Source organism: Anarhichas minor, unplaced genomic scaffold, assembly GCF_050575085.1.
Source record: "Anarhichas minor isolate MPS153535 unplaced genomic scaffold, ASM5057508v1 ptg000052l, whole genome shotgun sequence".
Lineage (NCBI taxonomy): Eukaryota > Metazoa > Chordata > Actinopteri > Perciformes > Anarhichadidae > Anarhichas > Anarhichas minor.
The window spans coordinates 3203209-3216818 of NW_027466498.1; positions in this window are offsets into that span (position 1 = coordinate 3203209).

Genomic DNA, 13610 nt, shown 5'->3' on the forward strand with positions numbered 1-13610 from the left:
ACTTTGATGTTCCTTTGTAACATCAAAGGAACACTTTAACTGAGAATGGCTATTCAGACAGCACATAACATAAACCAAGATTAACTCAAATGGAGACATTTCAACATACACTGGTCTCTTTCCAATCAACAACAAATAAACATTATCAACATCAATGGCTGTATAACTTTCTTTTTTTTCACAAATCAACATTACCACATCCATGTCAGTACAACTTTTCTTTTCTCTTCCCCCCCCCAAAGGCCATATAATCTGCACTTCTACAGGTCAAGCCCGTCGACTTGCTTGCACACCCGTCCAGATCTGGTCACAGTCTGACCGGGTAGAGGGGTTGTGGGTGTAGCCACAACCTGTCTGACTGACAGGAACAGTCTCTAACATGTTAGCTCCGTCAGAGTGTGTGTCTGTCCCTGTGATTTCCTCGTGCTCTGCTGGGATGGGCTGGGGAACCGGCACTGGTTGGAGGTGACGGCGGTTCCGCCGCAGCTCTGCTCCATGCTGCGTCCTGATGACGAAGGATCTCGGGGTGGTGCTCTCGCTTGAGATCACCGCTGGCAAAGACCATGACTTTTCATGGTCCAACTTGGAGAATACAACATCTCCTGGTCGCAGGGCCACTACTCCATGACGGCGGTTGAAGTAGTGAGCCTGTTTAGCCTTCTCCCTCCCGTCCCTCTCTTTCACAGCTGTCCTGCTGGGCCATCTGGGTAGGAGATTTTTCTCCAGAGTGGGGAGTGTGATTCTGATTTTCCTCCCCATCAACAGCTCGGCTGGACTGAAGCCTGTGGTGGAGCAGGGAGTGGACCTATAGCTCATCAGAGCACAGGATCTTCTTGCTTGAGAATTTTCTTTGCCGTCTGTACGGCTCTCTCTGCGTGCCCATTGCCCTGTGGGTGGTGAGGGCTGGATGTGCAGTGCTTGAAGTCGAGCTGCCTCGCAAACTCCTTGAACTCCGCACTTGAAAATTGGGGTCCACCTCATCTGGAATGCCAAACCTGGCGAAGACCGTTTTCAGTCTTTGGATAACTTGTGCACTCGTTGTCGAGGGCAGCTGCAGTATCTCTAGAAACCTGGAGTAATAATCTGAGATTACCAGGTAGTTGTGGTGGTTGTGCCCAATAACCCCAGTATATGCGCAAGTGCATTAGACTACCGTGTATGACAATAGCTATTTTATAATTTAATAATTTTTCATAAATACACTACATGTATTCTAATTATTTTTCCCCTTAGCTTATTTTCTCATTGCACAACTATTGTCTTCCTCAGTTGCTCTGCTTCCAGCCTGCAGCGCTGGAAAGAAGAGAGGCCCGCAAGAGAGCCGTTGCAGTTTAAGTAAATGGGGACGATATTGTTGATTGTCATAGTCTTCAACCAATCAGATTTTTAGTTTGACATGTCAGAGCTGTCAGAGCTGGCCTACAAGTACAACCCTCTTAACCCAGTGAGCCACGGTCGCTAGATTTGCTAACCAAGGCAGCAACAAGACACGACAGGACACTTACAAGCTACGGTGCTTTTGAAAACTTTTGCTGAGACCCGAGTGGATCTACAACTCAATGAACACGTTCGCAGGAGGACCTCTTACTGGAACTGAACCGCACCGATGTTCTGTACAACCGCGGTATTAAACTATTTGTAAACAAAGAAAGGAGGATATACTTTGTCTTTAAGTGAACAGCAGCTTTGGTAAGTAAACTGCTTTGTTTTTACATCTGCAGTAGCATTACTACTGTGTTAATTTTTGTATCGTGCCGTTTTTATGATATGGTTAATATTGTTCCCTCTAATGTGAATAATATTTGAATGGCCCGTGCTCTTCAGTGTGCGGTAGAATACGTGTTATAGCACCGCAGTTTTGCTGGATTGATTTGTCATGCTTTGTTGTCATATAAATATATGTGACTGGTTCTTGTAATTTTGTTCTTGTCATTGTGTTAATTACATTGATTTTGACTATATGCATTGTCCGTTAATGACGAAGCATCCCGTCTTATAATATAATATAATTATTTTATAAAGCAAGAATTATGGTCTGGAGAAATGGGGATTGCGTGGCGATTGCTTTAGCCCTGTTTGAATCAGTAGGTAACAGCTGCTTAAACGCTACGGGGGGAGTTTTCAGCGTGTGTGCTGCTGTTGGTTTTCCTGCTAAGCTAATTTAGAATAGTGTGTCTCCCAGAACACACGTGCATCACCAGAGTACAATGTTTTACTTCCGTGGTGGTCAGACACTACCACTGAAAGTCACACAAGAGTACAAGGTGGTCAACGCGGCGCAAAATATGGACTGGGAGTCGTTACATAACAAGTACGGCGACGTATTGGACCATTTCCGTGAGCATTATCCCACGCCGGTGGACGCCATGACAATGGGAAAAGAGTACCCACACAACAAAGAAGAACTTACCAAAGGTATGGAGCCCCAGCTAAAAAGTTGTGGCTTGAAGTTTTAAAGGTTCTGTTTTGTGTCTTTTACCTTCTTAATGTGTATCTTTTTTTTCATTTTGCACTCATTTTGCACAAACAACCTTTGTTCCTGGGGGGGAGGGGGGTGGGGGTGGAATAGTGGGGTGTGTAGAGCGAAGATGAAACTGTTATGATCCAGATAACCACCCACAACTTAGCAATGCTTCATTCCAGTATATCTTTGGTGTTAAGTAGCCAAAGTAGAGTAAACTACATTTAATCAAGTACTGTACTTAATTACAATATTGAGGTACTCTTATTTCAGTATTTTGTTTGTGTATATCTATTTTGTGATACTTGATACTCCTACTTCACATTTGATGCCTTACACAACAGATATTAAAAAATGTCTTTCTGTTTTGTGTTCACAGTTCAGCTAACGACAAAGATTAAGGCCATACGAGTCCGCTACAGACAAGCGGTGGACTCTGGCAAAAAAAGTGGCCATGGACGAGTCGTTTTGCTGTATTTTGAGCTCTGCGAGTCAATTTGGGGAGGCTCTCCAGCTACCAGTGCCATTAGGTAAGGGATCGAGACAGAAGACATGGCAGTGGAGGCCCTGGGAGCCAACGGCAGCACCTCTGACTCTGGGTCATCTTCCGTGTCAGGTGGGGACAGAGGGACAGAGGATGCGACCTCTGCAGAGACGGAGGCAAGTCGCCGCCAGAGACTGGATGCGTCCCTAGGTGGCCACAGGAGGGAAAGGCTTAAGAGGAAACTCTCCATGGACACAGTGGCACAGGAAGATCTTGAAATTAAGAGGCGGCTCCTTCATCGTCTATAAGCCACAGACGCCGAGTTTGTGGAGACAATGGGCCGGTGGTCATCTACAATGGACCGCCTCTATCGCCTTTATCATTTACACACAATAACCACCAACTAAGATACTCCAAAGCTACACGGTTATTATCACACAAAAAGACTTTAAAAAATGAACAGTTGAAAATCAAACATCTACAACCTGTAGAATTCACAGCCTACTTTGCAAACGGTTTGTCTTCTGATAAATGGCCATCTACAGCAAAACACATCTATAATATGCTATAAATGCTAAAAAAATCCCATTTGTTGAATAATGTTTCAAACAATTAATATGCTATTGTCTAGCAAAGTATTCCTTTTAACTTCTACTCCAATGTGAGACACGGTTATTATCTCACACAAAAATACTAGTTAAAAATCAATCATCTACAACCTACAAACATGCAGATGGTGTGTTTTTTGCTCGTAAGTTTAGATAAAGTAAACAATAAAATAAGACTGAATCCACTTTCTTCATCACCGGAGTGAGGTCAGCCAGCATGCATCAGATATTCAGGGTTTGTGTTGTATCACTGTACAACGCAGGCCCCTCTTTCGTACATCAGACTCAAGACAGATTAGGCAAAAAAAAAGCATTTATAAGGAACACTAGCAAATACAAGTTTTACTATGTTATGGGTCAAGAAATGTGGTGAGCACACATCTAACATGCTTCCCCTCGGTTTCGTTGTTGTCTGACCTCGTGGCTCTGCTAGGTGGCTGGAAGTCCCTGTCGTACTGCAGAGCAGCATTTATGCATTGTTCCACTAACAGTTTCTTTGTGAACCTCAATTGTGGAGCACAAAACAAGCATAGATGACAAAGGGAAGGTCCTCCATGTTTATGTCCATTGCCCTCCTTAAAGTAGCAAATCTTGCCTTCAAACTGAATGAACATCCAATCAACATGCGTGCCTTGCAAAGTGATAGCCCATAATACTGCTCCTGTGGTGTAACTCCGCCATTGGGGTATTCTAGGGCTGCAACAACGAATCGATAAAATTCAATTATTAAAAGAGTTGGCAACGAATTTCATTATCGATTCGTTGTGTCGCGCGATTATTACGCCACTCAATAAGTCGCGGAGATGTTTATGAATATAAAAAAAAAAAGTTGAGTTGAGCGCGGGCAGAGCAGAGCGGAGGTAGAGGCGATAGAGACCGGGTATCGCCGGGGACTATTTGTGTTCATTCGCGCTGGACGCGCCGGAGAGGGGGCGTGGCTTATCGCCCTGAAAGCCGTTCAACTGTCCGCCATTAACCATGGCAAAAATAACCTCTATTTCTGCTTAGTACGTGTTGTGGAAGTCACAGATATCCCGGGAAACTAACTGCTGTCAAAATAGTTTCCTGAACCAGGAGCTCTGAACCAACTAGAAGCTCTTTGTATTTTATCGAAGTGTATTCACTGTGTCTAGCAAGCCACACGTCGCTGTATGAACACAAAATAAACTGATTTGGCTGTGATTTAACGGCAATAAACTCCGAAATAACTATGTAATGATGCCGATTTGTACTTGTCTTCTCCGACAAAAAGGGACTCCGAAATAACTACGTAATGATGCCGATTTGTACTTGTCTTCTCAATGGAGCTTGGATGGATCGGTGCTAGGCTATGCTAACATTGTAGCAGCTCCACCAACACTCAGAATAACGTCATGTAGACGTAAATACGGCAGCGTCTATTTATTGTTTGTACCATATGGTTTACACACACACATATACACATAGTTTGGTCCGGTCTCTATTGATATGAGGTATCGTAGAGCTCTGGGTGAATACAGACGGCTACAGTATTTATTTCCTGATTCAACAACGGCAGTCAATGATGACAGGAGAAACATCTCAACGCTGGGGCGAAGTGTGGGAGCATTTCACACTAAATAAATCGAAAAAGTGTGTTAATTGCAAGATATGCAAAAGCGACATGGCATGGCACGGGAGCACCACGGTGATGATTCAGCACCTAAAACGTAAACATGTTGGAGTCCTTGATGAGGAGGAAGGGAGTTCAACAGCAGGGTAAGTCACTACAGAATCCTACTTTTGTTCCGTTTTGAAGTGAGGAACGTAACGTCCCTCCAGTAGCTCTTCTGGTGCTGGTGTTTACTCGTTATCCAGCTTGACAAGCATGACAAGTTAGCGTTAGCTCGTTTAACAGTAGTAAAGCAGGGGTGGTATAGTTTGTAAGACTAAAGACACGTTTTTATTCACTCGCCTTTTTTGGCCCATTAATATCCGATTCATCGATTAATCGAAAAAATAATTGCCAGATTAATCGATTATTAAAATAATCGGTAGTTGCAGCCCTAGGGTATTCCTTCATGAGATATGGCATCAGGGGATAAGCAGGATCACCCAGCAGAAAAACAGGGACAGCATCTTCGCCCTCTATCAATTCTTTAGGGCATGGGGGAATTGCTCCATCTTTTAGGTCATGTTGAGGCTTAAAACAAAGGATGAGAGCCTGCTAGGCCGCAGGAACTTTTCTGCTGCGAACTTCTTACTGCGCACGCGCACCAGAAAAATTAGCTGGATCCGGTTCAAAATCAAAACAATATTTAATGTACTACACGAAGTTCAATTACAAACTGAATTAACTATCAATAGTAATGTTCTCGAGAACAGAGATCACATGCACGCATCTCACTCACAGGTCTGGCCATTCCAGGTACTGAAAAACGAGAGAGGATGTGGTCTGAGGAATGCTCTCTAGAACATTCTCTTTATATCCCCTGAGAGTCGGAAAGTGTCCGAAACTGTCCTAAAACGTCTGAATGATCCTCCGTCGATCAGTGATTGGCTCCATTTGAATCCTGTCCCCTCCCAATATCGATCCTTAGTAGCACACATTCTGAACTCCTCCTCTCTGTGACCTGCTGGTCAGTTGTCCACCTCTGTTCTCTGCTGCACCTCTGTAAAGCCTCACTCAAAATGATCCCTTTCTGACCCTCAAAACTATTCATACAGTGTTTTAATACCTTTAGTGACTATACTTCTATGGTTTAATACATTCAATGAGTAAAATACTGTAACATATAATATCCTCTATAAGTAAGAATATTGTAAACATATAATACATTCCATAAGTAAACATATTGTGACTTTTTAACATTTTGACATTCTTATACTCACCACTTGGGGTGTTATATAATCCTACTAATAATGTTTTTAATACTGAAATCCTTCACAGTCACAAATTGCGAGTTGGGAAATATACGCGCATCGTGCACACTTCCCGGCCATTTCACAACTACGTCCGTGAAACAGTATTTGTAGTCACACACGGCCTGTACATTCAAAGAATGTTTCCCCTTTCACGTGCTAAGTCTGTCGATTTAGCACGTGGTTGTTTCACTTCGATATGTCAATGGCCCCCAAGCATTGTGGCATACCGTGTGCTTGGTAGAAGTTGACCACAAGGTCCCTCACTTCGGGCTCTGTACTCAGTTTTCGGATGTACTTGGGACCCATGGCCTTACAGACTTGTCGGATGATGACTGAAACAACTTGTTGAGATAGTCCAAATGCATTAGCGGTTTTCCGGAGTCTGCCCTCGTCACTCAGGTATACAACGTGCACGCTACCTTTGTAAGTACATCCACGGGCGCCCTCATCGTGGTTGTTGCTCCCTCCACATGCGGACGTAATATTTCGCTAAGGTTGATCAATGCCGATCTGGACATTCGAAAGTTTTCTCGCCATTCTTCGGGAATCATAACTTCATTGATGAAATTATTCCACCAGGCGAAAGTTCTTCCTGGCCTCACCCAAAACCAGCGCTCCATGTAGGGCTGATAACGGACACGGGAATTGTCGCACAGCGCTTGAATAATAGCTTGCCTCCTTCACATGTAGGCAGTAGTAGCATTATAAAATGCAGAATTTAACTGCACAACAGCTGCTAGTATAGACAACAAAGCAAGTGACCCTTGAAATTCGTTATCCATATTGAAATGAATCACTGGTAGCCCTGGCTGTTTGTTTTCTTCCGTGATAGGGTCAGGTGATAGGGGTTGTGACGAATCAGGAAAGGACATGTCATGACTGCTACGAACCAATCAAGTAGCGAATGCGGGTGTGTGCGTCATCGTTTCCAAACTTATCCATTTTCGACCGTCCACACGAAAATGCAAGCCCGGCGTTTTCAAACTTATCCGTCCTCGGGAGCGTTTTCAAACTCCTCCGTTTTCGGTGCTCGATGGTTGTCACCTGTGGTATTAGGATTTGGAACGTTTGCATCCAGGTGATTTTCCAGGTGATTTTCCTTGGTTATGTCTAACCAAGGAAAATATTACAGGTGACTGAAAAACAGACTGCTTAAAATAGTAATTTATAGGTTTTGTTTATCACCACGTTAGTTTTGCACAGTGTTCAAGAAAGAAGATTTTTTTTTATTTGAATGAGTTGTTTTGTTATCTGTTGGCTGAGGACCAGTGATACAAATGCATTATGTCAATAAATTGCATGTGCATAAAATATTATTACCATAAGTAACCCAATTCATATCAGTTGTATGTATTTATCCTTTCAGAAATAGTACAATAAAATATGGAGAGAACATGCATGCCACACAAGGAAAAGGTCAAGAGTTGCTACACAATGTGGCATCATGCCACTTCCAGTTTCTTGCAATCTAAAGTTGTGTCTTTCTTATGGGAAATAGCATATTACAATAAAGTTATTTTACCTTGTGTCTAGAATAATAATTAATGCAACATAAACACCAATTAGAAGTGTGAATGATGGTCTGGTGGGGATGCAGGCAGATGTCAGACTTCACACACCTCCAAGAACTGGGAACTAATTACCACTGTCTGCATTCTGACACCTCCTCAGCTAGGGAGCTCATTATTTTCATAAGTTTGGGAGAGTGACTGCCTAATCATATAGCAAACAACCTGTCGCTAAAAACAACACGTAACAGGAACAACAACGAAGTATTATTGACAAGCCAACCTATCTTTAGTTTTGTTTATTTCGAGCAATCTTTTTGTTTTAAATTCTCATAGTCAGCATTAGTTAAGAAATTGTGTATGTATGTATGTTTGTATGTGTGACCTCTGTGAGATGTCTCCAGGTAAATAGTAAATGGACTGTACTTTTCTAGTCTTCTGACCACTCAAAGCACTTTTTGAGTGGACATGTCATCATTCATCCATTCACACCCATTCATACACTAATGGCAAGGGCTACAATGCAAGGTGCCACCTGCCCATCAGGACTAACTAACATGCATACAACAGCACACACCGGCACAGCTACGGGCAACTTGGGGTTAAGTGTCTTGCCCAAGGACAAATTGCATGCTCTGTCTAGTGGCAAGTCCTCCGTTGCTTTTAAGGTTACCCATGTGTTTACTTTTTAAATACACTGATACAGAGGTACAATGATACAGTGAGCCTATCGTGGGTTTAAATTCAGGAGAAATACAAAAAATATTAACAATATTATATTTATACAGATTTCTTCCACTGTACTGTTACCCTTTAAAAAAATATTTGTCCTCTTATAACAATTATTTAACTTAGTGAAGTAGACCATAGAAAATACTCCATCTGCATGTTTATTACTACACTCTATAGAGCAACATACTGTAACATACCTGCATTTATGACAAAGGACAATATAGTAGAACGGTCACACTTGTGGACAATAGCGCATGCTCTGTCTAGAAAGACGGCATCATGTTAATGTTAGAGAATTATTTTCTGGCAATAAAACACATAAAAAAACAAATGGTTAACTTTATTAAAACATGGCGATTATAGTCTATTCTAGGTCCAAATAAATTAAGTCAGCTCTACTTTTATGTACTTTTCAAGTTAGTTCACATTATTTTTGTCAACAGACATGTTAACCTGAACAACTAACTATGTTACATATGTATATACAGTTGTGTGAAAAAGTGTTTGCCCCCTTCCTGATTTCTTATTTTTTTGCATGTTTGTCACACTTAAATGTTTCAGATCATCAAACAAATTTAAATATTAGACAAAGATAACACAAGTAAACACAAAATGCAGTTTTTAAATGAAGGTTTTTATTATTAAGGGAGAAAAGAAATCCAAACCTACATGGCCCTGTGTGAAAAAGTGATTGCCCCCCCCCCCCCCTGTTAAAACATAAATTAACTGTGGTTTATCACATCTTTGGAAAGCTGAGTTCAATTTCTCTAGCCACACCCAGGCCTGATTACTGCCACACCTGTTCTCAATCAAGAAATCACTTAAATAGGACCTGCCTGACAAAGTGAGGTAGACCAAAAGATCCTCAAAAGCTAGACATCATGCTGCGATCCAAAGAAATTCAGGAACAAATGAGAAACAAAGTAATTGAGATCTATCAGTCTGGAAAAGTTTACAAAGCCATTTCTAAAGCTTTGGGACTCCAGCGAACCACAGTGAGAGCCATTATCCACAAATGGCGAAAACATGGAACAGTGGTGAACCTTCCCAGGAGTGGCCGGCCGACCAAAATTACCCCAAGAGCGCAGCGACGACTCATCCAAGAGGTCACAAAAGACCCCAGAACAACATCCAAAGAACTGCAGGCCTCACTTGCCTCAATTAAGGTCAGTGTTCATGACTCCACCATAAGAAAGAGACTGGGCAAAAATGGCCTGCATGGCAGAGTTCCAAGACGAAAACCACTGCTGAGCAAAAAGAACATAAAGGCTCGTCTCAGTTTTGCCAGAAAACATCTTGATGATCCCCAAGACTTTTGGGAAAATACTCTGTGGACTGACGAGACAAAAGTTGAACTTTTTGGAAGGTGTATGTCCCATTACATCTGGCATAAAAGTAACACGGCATTTCAGAAAAGGAACATCATACCAACAGTAAAATATGGTGGTGGTAGTGTGATGGTCTGGGGCTGTTTTGCTGCTTCAGGACCTGGAAGACTTGCTGTGGTAAATGGAACCATGAATTCTGCTGTCTACCTGAAGGAGAATGTCCGGCCATCTGTTCGTGACCTCAAGCTGAAGCGCACTTGGGTTCTGCAGCAGGACAATGATCCAAAACACACCAGCAAGTCCACCTCTGAATGGCTTAAGAAAAACAAAATGAAGACTTTGGAGTGGCCTAGTCAAAGTCCCGACCTGAATCCGATTGAGATGCTGTGGCATGACCTTAAAAAGGCGGTTCATGCTCGAAAACCCTCCAATGTGGCTGAATTACAACAATTCTGCAAAGATGAGTGGGCCAAAATTCCTCTACAGCGCTGTAAAAGACTCATTGCCAGTTATCGCAAACGCTTGATTGCAGTTGTTGCTGCTAAGGGTGGCCCAACCAGTTATTAGGTTTAGGGGGCAATCACTTTTTCACACAGGGTCATGTAGGTTTGGATTTGTTTTTTTCCTTAATAATAAAAACCTTCATTTAAAAACTGCATTTTGTGTATACTTGTTATCTTTGTCTAATATTTAAATTTGTTTGATGATCTGAAACATTTAAGTGTGACAAACATGCAAAAAAATAAGAAATCAGGAAGGGGGCAAACACTTTTTCACACAACTGTATATAAATAGTAAGAGTGTTACACGTAATTAACTTGGTTTTCGGGTCAAGTTTCAGTACGTTTTTGATCACTTTAAATGTGATCACTCAAATGAGTCACTCAAATACTGGTATATTATCAATAATATATAAATAATTAAATAACAAAAAAAAAAAAAGAAATGTCTGTAATGTAAATGTTAAGTATTTCTGATTCTAATGCTCCATTATCAGACTCTGACCTGTTGATAATTCCTGAACTGGGTTGTAGTTTTTGCTCATTTATACAAGGCAGGCACAATGGACATACTTAATGCACGTGAATAGATATTGCAGTGGGGATCAAGCACTTTAACCGTATGCTTTAAATCTCTTTTTTCTATGTTTTTCTATATACGCCGTGATATTCTCTAGCATTCGTTACTTTGGCTCGGTCCTAATCTGCAGAACATTCCATGGAGGAGAGATATGAGATCTCAAAATGGCTCAAAATTATGCCAAACTGCTGTATTAGGATGTATTCAACACTAGTAGTGATACAACAAGTGAAACTGGGAGATTCAGCCAGATCTCAAAGAAGTATGTGAAATGACCATGACCTCTTAACAGCACTGTATGCGGTGGTGACCCACAGAAACACCACAGAAACAATACCAATGGAAAGTCAATTAGGTCTTTTGTCATTATAGGCTTTTCACTATGTCTGTGTGATCATGCTGGGGAGATTCCAACCACTCTGATCACTAGTTGTCTGCCATTTCAACTAGGCAACTACTGAGTTACCTACCAGGTACCTGTCTGAAATTGAAGTGATGTAATCATCTAGATCTTTCTTGGAGAAAAAGACTCGCCACTATGTTGTATCTTTTATGAAATGTAAAGTACACAACACATTCCTTATTCTTTTCAAACATCAGAACCTGCCAATGGCCAATATTTATTTTTTGTTATTTTGTCAATTCACAAAACCAATGTTAATTAACAGTTGAGTTCCAAGACTCACTGACTTGCTACAAGACATTTTCTTTTAGCCTTTAGCTTTTGGAAAGTGACAGTGTAGATATGGAAAAGAAGCATTGAAAGAGAGAGGGTTATGACATGCAACAAATGTCTTTGGCTGGAATTGAACCGGTCTCACAAGTCCTGATCTCCAATGACTTTACTGACTCACCCCACCTACCTGCTGCTACTACTAGCCCAATAACAACACAAATCACTCACTCAGTAACTTTTTAATTTGTCCCCTTTTGGTAGACTGTGTGGAGGATTTCAGTATTAGAAATATTATAAGTAGGATTAAATAACACCCCAAGTGGTGAGTAGAAGTGTCACAATAAAAAGAATGTCAAAATATGTTAGAGTCACAAAATATTTACTTATGGAATGTATTATGTTTACAATATTCTTACTTGTAGAGGATATTATGTTACAGTATTTTACTCATTGAATGTATTAAACCATAGAAGTATAGTCACTAAAGGTATTAAAACACTATATGAATAGTTTTGAGGGTCAGAAAGGGAACATTTTGAGTGAGACTTTACAGAGGTGCAGCAGAGGACAGAGGGGTGGACAACTGACCACCAGGACCTGAGGAGGAGTCCGGACGACTTCAACCAAACACTGAGATAACTGCCCCAAGCCAGGAGGGGCTATTGAATTTCGGCCAATCACAGAGGCTGATACTGGACATTTAAACTTTCGGACAGAGACTTTTAAATATAGGCTTAGTTCCAGAGGGTTTTGGCCAGAGGTCGCGCCGTTACCACTCGTTTACCAGCTGGGCTGGGCTATTTAGTGGGCCTTGTGAGAACTCTGCCCTGGGGACATATTGATATCGATAGAGTAATTCAGTTTGCAACTGTTCTAGCTTCTCTTGTTTATTAAATACTTTTTGATTGTTAACCGGATCCAGTTCATTTTTGGTGCGACTGGAAAGTCCAGCGGTCTGGGTCTCCCCTGAAAACATCTAACATCTAACTGCTACTACTCGCTTTTGATTGATTAACCATTAACCATCACTCTGTAATTATTGCTTGATAAGAGTGATTTTCTTGACTTGTTATTTAATGCTGCAGTGTGTGTAACAAACTGGTCTTGTTTGTTGCTGCTGGAGTTTGCTGCTCTGACTGACTCGGTGACTCAAATTACTTGAAAACCTGACATTGTTTAGTGAGTGACTTGTACAAACTGGAGTCAGTAAAAAGAGTCCAGCCCCCCATCTTTAGTCCATTATACTGTACACTCCAGGTAATCAAATTGAGCGACAGTACAAAGGCCAATGTGATGGGTTTTCCATTCGTTTTAAAAAAAACCGTCTAAAATAACATGACAGTCTGGTGCAATATCACACAGATCAGGTACTGGTACTACATGAAAAGCACTGCTATATGAGTAACTACCACTTAGCAAGAGGAAGAAGACACTTTATTATCGAGAATCTGGAAAAAAATGAATCATTGCCAAAAGCATTTGCATCATATCCGAATGCATCAGAGTAGCAATGCGAGTAGAGTAAGTTCAGCTTTACCTACAGTGACATAGTTCTACTCCTTGATGCACCATCACATACTTTACCAGTTCTTGTTCCCAATCAAGTCATTTTACTTGTAGCTTTGAATGACCTTGTGATTGACAAGTCTCTACGTTGTTCAATCTGTGAGTTCTAACGTTTTGGTCGCCTAACAATGTTATGTATACATAACATTGTTAGGCATTCGGTTGTACTTAGGTCCACCCTCTCATGTCACTTTTGGTTTAAAAAAGAACAAGATGACAATAGACAAAATGCCAAACTCGAGGTTTCAAAACCATAGTCCACATAACAATGGGTGACGTTACGG